The sequence below is a fragment of the Camelus dromedarius genome, chromosome X (assembly GCF_036321535.1).
Source record: "Camelus dromedarius isolate mCamDro1 chromosome X, mCamDro1.pat, whole genome shotgun sequence".
Classification (NCBI taxonomy): domain Eukaryota; kingdom Metazoa; phylum Chordata; class Mammalia; order Artiodactyla; family Camelidae; genus Camelus; species Camelus dromedarius.
In genome coordinates this window covers 23,864,692-23,874,641 of record NC_087472.1, presented here as the reverse complement: position 1 = coordinate 23,874,641, position 9,950 = coordinate 23,864,692, and the positions used below count along the sequence as shown (strand labels likewise).

At 38.0% G+C, this 9,950-nt stretch overlaps 1 long non-coding RNA gene across 1 annotated transcript in view; it reads left to right on the top strand.

Annotated features, from left to right (window-relative positions):
• The first annotated feature begins 6,545 nt into the window (after positions 1–6,545).
• Positions 6,546–9,950, top strand: part of LOC135320276 (uncharacterized) — a 175,205-nt gene continuing 171,800 nt past the window's right edge. Inside the window, exon 1 of the long non-coding RNA XR_010379524.1 lies at positions 6,546–6,585. This is a non-coding gene — a long non-coding RNA (uncharacterized LOC135320276). The remainder of the gene's footprint in view (positions 6,586–9,950) is intronic.

Sequence of the window (9,950 nt, the reverse complement as noted above, 5' to 3'; positions counted from 1 at the left end):
CATGAGTCTCCTATAGGCCTTTATGAAAGCCCCAATATATCTTTAAATGAAACAAATTGCTAGGCTAATAACTAAGTGACAATCTCTGGTAAATTATAATATTTGGTGTTTATTCAAATACCACATGCTCCATTTTTAGTGACGTAAACACAGTCCTAGTTTTTTGGTACTCATGGCTGCTTCATTTGCTTGGCTAAGTTTTACATTGAGGGAAAAAGGTACAAAGATTGTGTTTTTAAAATAAGATGCCATCAATAAAACACAGTCTTTGAGCCATTAGCTTTATCTAAAAATTTTTAATCTCTACTCAGAATCTGCCTCTGTTGGTACTTTGACATGGAAGAAGACTTGTTTATATTTTATAGTAACAGAAATTTGGACCAAAGAAAACTTTCTGGAGCTATAAACTCGACCTATCTTTTATTAATTTATTAATTCATTCATTATTGAAGTGTAGTTGATTTACAATGGTTTTGTTAGTTTCTGGTGTACAGCATAGTGATTCAGTTATGTATATATATTTTTTCTTTTTCAGATTCTTTTCCATTATATGTTATTACATGATATTAAATATAGTTCCCTGTGCTATACAGTAGAGCCTTGTTGTTTAATCTCTTTTGTATATAGTAGTTTCTATCTGCTAATCCCAAACTCCTAAATATCCCTCCCCCTACTTTTCCCTTTGGTAACCGTATGTTTGTTTTTGATATCTGTGAGTATGTTTTTGTTTTGTAAATAAGTTCATTTATTTGACCTATCATTTAAAATGGACAATGTCCAAGAGATGGCTGGGCATTACTGATGAATTACTCTCATCTAACTGATTCCTCATTCACCTTGATTGAAATCTAAAGTTAAAAGCTGGGAAAGAATGCAGCCACACCCTTCCTTACTAGCCCTTCTCAGGAAGGCTCCATTTTATTTTGCTAGCAGTGCTAATTGCTCCCTATTACTCTGCCATTATGCTCCCCTTCCAAAATAAATAATATTTATGAAACATTGGAACAATAAATACAGTGTGTTTATTGTGTTTATTCAACACTGAGGCTTCTTTTCCAAATTGCATGGCTCAGCTCTGACTGCTGTTCAAGCAGAGCCATCATGCTTTCCAAACTGCCCTGCCAACTTGTTTGTCTCTGCATATGCATTTTTTTCTTTGAGATTTGGAGAATAGCAATTAGGCAATTCCAGGTGGTGTGGTTACCAGAAGATAATCACATTTTGGAGCCATCAGATGCTTTACACACAGAGACTTTGTAATTCTCAGGGGTATGATTATCTCACCCCATCTCTTCTTCATGCCATGTCAATATCCCCTTCTGTTTTCACAGTACTCACAGATTCTTTAATCCCTTCCCCCCAATTATGTCCTTTTAACCATATAATCATACTAAGAACAGTGTCAGAAAACAACAGCCAGCACAAAAATCAATACAGCACTGTACTGAGCCAACGTTTTAAGTTTTTTTTCAACATTTAATTGCAGTATGTATCATATTTTCCAGTAATTTATTGTTTTTGGAAAACTAACAGGGAAATTTATAGATATCCAGAATCTAAAGGGAACAGATTTTGATCTCCAGCTTTAGCCATATCTCATTTTTCTCCATATTTTCAACTTACCCTACCTGTTCCAACCTCCCCTAACATTTAGCACAGAGCATGGGATAGAGTAGGTACAAAGTACTTGCTTTGTCTTGAAAATGTTCCAGCCACTTAATATAATACAGCAATGCTTAAAATAGTAACTCTAAGCCTAAATGTCAGTTATCTTCAGAAGTATTTTCAAATGAGTCACCATATTATAATGACTATGTTTCCCAAACCGTATTCCATAATACCATAATGTGCCATGAAATGTTAATAGTTAGACTGTACAAAGTAAAGCTCCATGATTAATCAAGTTTTAGAATGTCTAGATTAAATAAATTTCATTAATCTGTTAAAGGTTCTGAATCATCCTGTAGTCCTGAACATTGGGACTTCCAAGAGTGATTTTTTTTTTCCCATGAAGTATTTCTAAAATTTACTTGGCTACAGAATTCTTTATTATTTGCAAGATGCATTAAAGGAATAGCCTCAAAAAATGTAAAACCCAATGAAATTTAATAGTTAAAATAAAAACGCTTAGAGGTTTATAGCTTGAGGTCCATATGTAGGCTTCAGGGGATCAGTGTTAGAGTCTGCATTTTTCTTGGCTGAAACTTAAACCATTGGTTATTTGTGTTTGTACTCTTATAGGAATATAACATGGATTAGTAAGAAATTAATTTCAGCTGGATCAGGAAAACCAAGAAAGGCCTAATTGGAGAAGGTATCATTTATGTTTGGCTTTGAGGATTTCAAGTTAGAAATGATAAAGAAAGAACATTCTAGAAAAAGTAGACAACTTAAGTGTATTGGAAGAGTAAAATGCTGAGTATATTTGAAATGTGGTAAGAGATCTCATTAAGTTTGAGGTTAGGATACAGTGTATTGCAGCTTAGGATGCATGAGTAGTATAATGGGAAATAATGTTGAAAAAATACGTTGGAATTAGATTAAGCAGTTTTTGAATCCCACAATAAGGTTTTCGATTTTGATCTTTCCATTTACCCATTTATAATCTTTGATAGTCTCCCATTTTCTAAATAATTTCCCATTTTATAAAGTAATCTGGTAGTGATAGGATAGACTGGGGGAAGAAAATAATGACAGAAGAGTCAATTCAATGAACTTAGAAGTTTAGGTGTAATGTGATGAGGGCTCTAAATTCGTCAGTGACAATCAGACCAGAAAAAAAAAATGGTTTAGCTTTAGCTTTTGTAATGGCAAGTGTAAGTGACTATTGAGGATCCATGTACTATTCACTTTCCCCGTCTTAACATCCGCTGTCTAGACCTATGCTGTGTCATATGGTACCCAGTAGCCACATGTGACAAATTACATTTAAATTTAAATTAGTTACAATTAAGAAAAATTAGAAATTGAGTTTCTCACTAGAACTAGCCATATTTCAAGTGCTCAAAATACCCACATGTGGCTAGTAGCTACCATACTGGACAGTACAGATAGAGACCATTTCTATATCTGGAGACAGTTCTATCAGAAAACTCTAATCTAAGCTATAAAACCTATGCAGAAATGTAGCAGCCTGAAATGAGTGATTTGGGGATGGCATAATTTCTGCCAGTACTGGCCCTCATTGAATCGGGAAGGAGGAAAACCTGGTATTTAGTGTCTCCAGTCTGCACTTTGTGCCAAGTCAGTGCTTGCTTTCTCTCTCATGCTCTCATGTTGCATGTCTCTTCCTCTGTGTTCCCACAGCGCTCTGCTTATCTCTGTTGCAGCTCTTATGACACAGCTGACACATTGATTTACTTGTCCTTCTCCTCCGCAATATTGTATCCTCAGCATCTAGCACAGTGGGTAACACAAAAGAACTTACAGAGGAATTGCTTCATGAATTTCTGTGGATGAATGAATGAGGTGTCAAAGCAGCATCGTAGTAAGTCATTAGCAGGGGCATGGCATGAGGTATTTTTGATTAAGGTGGCCTATTAATTCTGCTTCTCAAAGAATATATTTCATGAAGAATTTTTTATACCTAAGTTTTGTTTGCTGTAAGTGCCTTCAGAATTGAGTTTGAGGAAACAGCAGTATGGAGTAGGTATATTGTCCCTCCACAGGAAGGAGTTTACAGTTGTAACCATATAGAGATGAAGCTTTTTCTGGACAGACAAGTACAGAAGTGGAAAAGTGTAACTGATTTAGCATCTAGAAGGAAAAGTATAATTCATTCTTTTCCTACTGGGTATGAAGATGTATCAGAGTCCATTTATTAGCTGGGGCAGAAGCAGGACTTACAAGGCAGTGCACTGTGGCTAAGCATACACATTGCTTTGTGTTAATTTCCCAGGATTATTGTTTTTGATTCTCCTTGTAATGAAATAATAAATGCATAGAGGTCACCTAAGTTGGGAAATAGATTACAGGCTTGGTCCCAGTGACATCTTTTTCCCCTCCATAAAAGTGGACCTGGCTGACAGATGGAGAGGCTCAGGCGCCTGGGACTGTCGATTAAACAGCACAGCAAGTATGTGGACAAGATGGCTGTTTTTGGTAATTGAAGCTGGCCTGTTCAGTACTGGGAAGTAACAAAAATGCCCTGCTTAGTTCTTTCATGTTTGCCTAAGACATTAAAAGCTCTCAACTTTTTCCCCCCTGTCATTTCATAGGCTAGCAATGCTTTCCCTGATAAATGAGGCTGTGTCTCTAGGTAAAGCCTGAGTGTGGTTTCAGAATCTGATAGAATAATGGTTCTCCTCTTTGCCGGTCTGTTTCCTGAAATGCTTCCTCATTTTAAATCTCCAGTTCTTGCATTTCCATTCCCCCTGTGAGAGCTCCATTCTCACTGTTGTCAGCAGAAGCAGTTGCTCAGTGCGGTGCAGGGAGCCTGACGGATGGCTTTAATTCACTGGTCCCAGACCACCTTTACGATTGCTGAGGTCCTGGAGAGAGCTGGCCACCCAAGGCAGCAATCAGTGCCTCTGTGTTTCAACACCTGTGTCGACAGCCTGAGGACATGGAGATTGGTGCCAAGTAGAAGAAATAGAAACAATATTTCGTGTGATTTCTGCAATGCTGGGGGCTGCCAGAGTGGGAGAGAAGGTCTTGACATTACATCACAACTGACCACAGTCTCCCATTTGCCACTATTTCAAGCTCGGGATGAAATAAGGGTTGTCTCCTTGTCATGAAGTGACATCAGACAGAAAATATAGATAACTCTTCTCTAAATTGAAGTTTGGGAGAAAGTTTAATTTAGATATATATAGAGAGAGAGTGGGATATCTCCTTGAAAGAAAGGTCTCTGTCAATTATAATTTCTTTACTATCCTGAGTCTAGGTTAAATTCTTCTCTTTTCTATTTCCCTTTTTTTACTTGTGTTTAATTATTGCTACACATACCCTTATTGCTGTACACAGATATGCCAGGAAAGTGGCTAACTGCCTGTAACTCGTATAATACTGGGCAGACCCCTTCTACTCTTTTCGCTTGTATTTCAAGTGAGTGGATTAGTTCAGATGGACAGCTTATACTTTGAGATGAGTTTTTCAAATTACCTTCTTGTTATCTAATTGCATATTACAATTTAGCTTTGTGACAGATTAGTCGTTTGTTACTTAAGAAGAGTGTGGAGATGAGAGCAATTCATGACTAAACTCGTGTTATCATAAGTTGGCATGGAGTCATCATAACCGGGCCATGGAGAGCACTTCATAGTTTACAAAGAATGTTCACATCTCTGATTTTCATTGAATCCTCATAAGAACACTATGAGAAAGACTGGATCCTCATTTTACAGCGCAGCACAGTGATAAGAAAAGTAGATCACAGGATTTGGAATCAGTATTCCTACAATTTTAGTCCCTTTAGCATTTCCAGCAGTTACACTGTGCTTTCCTAAGGGGCAGACTTATAAATGCGGCCGGAGTGGCATTAGGCAAAATCTGGACAAAGAGCCAATTGAAGAATTCAGAGAGCTACCTCAGGCCCTTTCTGGCAGACCTTGTCTGGTTCAAAGTGTTTGCTTCTTCCTTCTCAATTGCTGTGACTTTGGGCTTTGCAAAACTGTGGGCTCAGCATTGCCCCAAAATGGAAGTCATCTGACCACAGAACATTGGCGTTTTCTACAGGCAAACATTCTGGGGCTATCATGTTGCCCTTCTTGCTGTGCCAGCCTTGATCTCACGCCACACTTAAAATAATTTGGCCTTATTTCTGAAACTCAGCTACTCCCATCATTCTCCCATTTGGATGATCAGATCCTTATCCTCTTATTTTTAAGTTCCTGTTGTATAAATAATATTCCCAGTACCCTCAAATCAAAGGAGTTGATTTAAAAACTAGTATGTTGGCTCCATCTTCCCATTGTAGTTAACTATATAGGTGACCACCATCTCCCCAAATTTGACACTGTACTGATCTTCCCTTCTGTTGGCAACACCTGAATAGATGACGTGTTTTCTCAGTGTGGAAAGTAGTTTTGTTACCCCAAAAGGCAAAAGTAAAAGACCCCAGTTATTGTCATGCACAAAAGATAAGAATTCAAATGGGAGACAGTGTGTTGTATAGTGAAAGATTTTAAAGGCTTTATTTAGGAAAGAAAAAGACACCTCCAAGAATGGGAAGCAGGTTGATTCAAGGGAGGAAAAGCGGGTGTCTTTTTTGTCCCTTCCTTGCTTAGAGGTGGTCTCTTCATTGATTGATGACTCTTGCCCTGGAATGCCTAGTCATGTTTGTCCCCTTTTGCAAATGTCCTTACCCATGATGCACACAGAAAAACCCATGCAGGGGGCATCTAAACTGCAATGCTAATTGTATTACAGTGAGCATTGGGTCATGTCCAGTTAGATCCTTCTCTCTACCACAAGGTTGTGGCTGTCGGGTTCTAACTGGTTTCCTGCTGGCATTCATTTAGAGGAAGTAAAGCGCTTTATGCTGGAGGCGGGCATATTCCCATCTTCCGGACCGTCCTCCCACTCCTCCACCTTCTCTGCCCAGTGCCCCCACTTATCTAACTACCTAACAGTTCCACTAAGGTAAGCATAGTTTTTTCGTCTCTTTGCATTTAATTGCTTGGTGATCTGGTAAAGAAATTCAGATTACGAGCCTTTGTTCTCCTTATCACTGAGCTATTACTCATTCTAACAGTATTTCTGAGCACCCTTATTGTTTTCAGCACACTTAGAATTTAGAAACACCCTCTCCCGGACATGTAACTTTTGGAGTTTGCTTGGTAAGGAAAAACATTTGCTGCTCCATAAAGCAGAATAATATGTTATCTAAGTAAGAGTGGCTTTTTTTTTTTTCCTATTTCCCAATTTTCTGGAGAATTTAGGCAAATCAAAAATAGGTTAAAACATTATTTGCGAAGAATTGACCAGAGTGGCTGGCACCTTTAAGATTGCTGAAGGTTTCTCTCACCTTAAGAATCATACTGTGGTGAGCTGCGGCTTTGTGAAATCTGGAACAAGATCCCTGAAGATCTGTATTACAGACAGATCTTCCTGAACTACTAAGTGTATATTTCTCTTTCCTATAGCAGATTTTGGAAACACTGAGCAAAGATGAGGAAGAAAATGGCACAAATCAGGGTTGGCTACTCATCAAACACTTCTATGTAATTGGCTCTGAGTTGTATATGACAGCAAAAGATTTAATTTGTGGGGTTGTGCCCACAGAGAGGTGTTGTCCTACAGGCAGCCTCTGGGAACAATTGACCATTTAACACATGAAGAAAATTATTTTACAATCTGGCTTTGTTTCTTGACAGATATTGTATTTGTTTGGCGATAGTGAGATGGAGAGAATTAGCAGCACACAATCAGGTCCTTTTCCTTTCTCAGACTGTAGAGGTATTAGGTATGGGAAGGGATCTGAAGATTATTTATACCCCCTCATTTTGCAGATAAGGGAACTGAGGCCCAGCGACAGAAAATCACTTCTTTTATTACATAGAATTATTTGGTAGTACAGCCAAGAATTGAACCCAATTTAATAGCTTTTCTTTTGCACCATTTTACTTCCCTTCTTTTTTGGCCAGTAGGTTTTATTTTGAGGTGACATGGCAAGAAATCTGTAAAGACAGGATGCGGGTGAAGTTACCTCGTTCTAGAGGCAGATATTTGCCAGATCTCTTTCCACAGGCTGGATATGCTTGCCTTTCAATAACTTCTTTGTTCCAGTCCAAAAAGTATTAAACACTGGCATTCTTATAAGTATTCTGAACCAAGGTGCACTTTGTAAGTTCATCTTTGTCAGAATGCAAATCAGTGCAAAATGGCTCACTTAATTTATGTTTCTGTCAACAGTGTGTTTCTCCTGATTACCTGCACAGACTGTGTGAGGAGACTGTTGAGATGCTGAGTGGTCTCTATTTGTGTTGAAGAGGCCACTGGTAATTGCATACATGCCTCCCTCTACCTTAGTCACACTTAGTCTCACTTAGTATATCACCTAAGAAGAGAAAGTCCAAGATTACGCTTTGTGAATTTCATGCACAATCATTAGTTATTGTTTTATTTGGGAGAGAGGGCACCAGGAACATTTTGCTTTGTTTCTGTTTTGTGTCTAAAATATTTATCTGTGTGGAGCTACACACGAATTTGATTATTAAATATTTGCAGTAGGAATTATAGATGTGGAAAGGAACATACGAACAGCTGGTTTTCAAAAACATTTCACTAGTAGCCCTTTTCTTACATAGAGTAATAATATGCAAATAGATTAACATAGAGGTACCTTACTTGAAACAAGGGTTGGGAATCTGTATTTCTGCCTGCTTGTTCTCCTCATATAAACATAATTTATAAGTTTTACTGAGCTTCAAGAATTCTATGAAGAAGGATTTTACAAATCTTTATCTTACAGATTGGAATACTAAGGAACAAACTGCTCTAAGGGCAGTTTGTTCCTTAGTAAACCACTGGGTTTAGAGCAAATTTGACACTGGAACCCAGGTTGATAATAGTTCAGTGCTCTTTGTTCCACTTCTGAACAAGAGAGTGAGATCCTGGTGAACGAAAACTGAGGTATCGAATTTTGAATAATTGAGCTACTCACAGTGCATGGTAGGTCTTAAAGTGCTCATTGTTCAATTATTATGTAAAATGAAATAAATGCTGAGTCCATGACAATTACCACTTTCTACCACTATAACATACATGATGAAATTTTAGATTCTTGGTGTCAATGGCTTATTATCTCCTAAAGGAAAAGTTATGTGTAACAGCACAGAAAGTGGCACAGAACAGATTATAAAACTACCAAAACTAAAACTAGCTTTTTTCCACATTTGAAAGGTTATGGAAACCACTTCAATTTGTTTATTTTCAGCCTCATAAAAATTTTATTTAGAGCCTGACTTTCTCTACATTTCTAGAACAAGCAGTAGCAATGCACTATCATTATTAATTAATGTGTACTTTAAAACAATAAAAATTTACCCTTTTTAGTATATAGTTCTTCAGATTTTGATAAATGAATAGTCACAAAACTAGCAACAGAATCAATATATAGAACAGACCCATAACCCCTTTAATTTCCCCCATGTTCTTTTGTACTCAATTCTCCACCCCAGCCCTGGCAATCACTGATCTGCTTGAGATCTCCATAGGTTTTCCTTTTTCCAGAATATCACATGAAAGGAATCAAACAGCATGTGTCCTTTTGAATTTGGCTTCTTTCACTCATTATAATGTTATTGAGATTTATCCATATTGTTGCATGTATTAGTAGTTTGCTTTTTTGTTGCCGAGTAGTATTGTGTTTTATTAGCGGTGGGAGGAAAATTATGCTCAGAGATTGAGATTGTCTTTGCCAGTAGTTTATTTAACACAGATTCACTACACAAATTTCACAAGCCAGTAGCATACAGGGTAATGTGTCTCAATGAGCCCATAAAGAAATATACCCCAAACAAATGATAGATTAATTACATTATTGTTTTGGGCAAGGAGATGACATAAAAGTCCAAATTAAGTTGAGGTGTACCTTTGATCTGAGTTTAGTTTCTCAGAAGGTCTGGCTTAACCAACCAGGAGGGACTTTCAGCTGCCAGTGAAAACCAAAACTCCCTGTTGCTCAAGAATGAAGGTACTGGTGTTGGCAGCAGGCTAGGGTGCTCTGAGGGTTACCACACTAGGGACCATTGCCTGGCTTGCCCCACTGCGTACAAGGAGTGCCTCACCAAGGCGGGAACAGATGTTCCTTCTCTTCCTAAGACTGCTGTGTGCTTTAACACCACTGCTGACTGACCAAGGGTAGCCTAGCCACAGCAGGGGAAAATGTCTCAAGATCTTTGAAGAGCTAGATCAGCAAAGGGTAGCTTTTGCCCAGACTGAAACTCTTGGATATTCCTCACAAACTCTGGTATTTGTAGTCTAAATATCCTCTTGCCATAGTT